This window comes from Suricata suricatta, chromosome 3 (assembly GCF_006229205.1).
Source record: "Suricata suricatta isolate VVHF042 chromosome 3, meerkat_22Aug2017_6uvM2_HiC, whole genome shotgun sequence".
Taxonomy (NCBI): domain Eukaryota; kingdom Metazoa; phylum Chordata; class Mammalia; order Carnivora; family Herpestidae; genus Suricata; species Suricata suricatta.
Genome location: NC_043702.1, coordinates 165,951,945 through 165,953,142, shown reverse-complemented (window position 1 = coordinate 165,953,142; position 1,198 = coordinate 165,951,945).

The window sequence follows — 1,198 nt, the reverse complement described above, 5'->3', positions numbered from 1 at the left end:
GCCCGCACCGCCAACTGCAGTTACCACCTGGGCACTGCTGTGTTAGATGATGACAGAAAACAGCGTCACAGTGTCGTTTGTGTTTCTCTTCAAGTTCTGTTTTTATCATTATCTTAAACTTAAGTTGCATTACCTTTCAAAGGAGGCGACATTGTCCTCAAACAGTCTGTGTAGTTAAAGTGTAGTTATGGGAAAATCATGTTAAAATAAAGTGTTTTTTTAGGAAATATGTAAATGCTTGAGTTTTAGACTTGAATGGCATTCTGCTTTTAGCATCTGAACACATGACCTAAAAATCTCCTAGTGAATCGGGGTGAAATTATATTTTGCTTTTTAAAATGTAACTTTAGATCATGCTTTATCCAGTTTGGAGCCTGCATACTCTGCTAAATGGAGAAAGTATCTTCACTTGAAAATGTGTTTCTACACGGCTTATGTAAGTACTAGTAGCCTGAAAACCAGGGTAAGTACTGCCTTACTAGCCCTGTGCGCACTGGGTCTGTCATTGTGTTCGTGAGCCTTTCATAAATCGTGGGCAGCTTTCAAATGCTGACTGACAGTGCAGCTCTTGTGAGCCGAGGTGGGGGGAAAGAGAGGACACAGAATCATAGAGCTGGGCTTTAGCGATGCAGTTACTGTTTGCTTCAAGCCCACTTTTTATTAATATTTTTTATTATTTTTTAAATGTTTGTTTATTTTTGAGAGAGAGAGTGTGTGAGCATAGGAGGGGCAGAGAGAGAGGGAGACACAGAATTGGAAACTGGCTCCAGACTCTGAGCTGTCAGCACAGAGCCTGACGCGGGCCTCGAACTCGCAAACCACAAGATCATGACCTGAGCCAAAGTTGGACACTTAGCTGACGAAGCCACCCAAGCGCTCCTAAAACCCACTTCTTTTTAAAGTTTATTTTATTTATATATTTATGTATGTGTTTATGTAAATATAAAATTAATATATATGTCTATATTTATAAAGCTTACTTTTTTTATTTTCAGAGAGAGAGGGAGAAATGAGTGGGGGAGGGGCAAAGAGCGAGAATCCCAAGCAGGCTCCATGTGTTAGCACCAACCAATTATGAGATTATGACCTGACCTGAAAACAAGAATCGGGCGCTTAACTGACTGATGCACCCAGGTGCCCCTCAAACCCACTTTTAAGGGGGAACCTTCTGTATACTTAATGAGAATTCTCTCCTTTC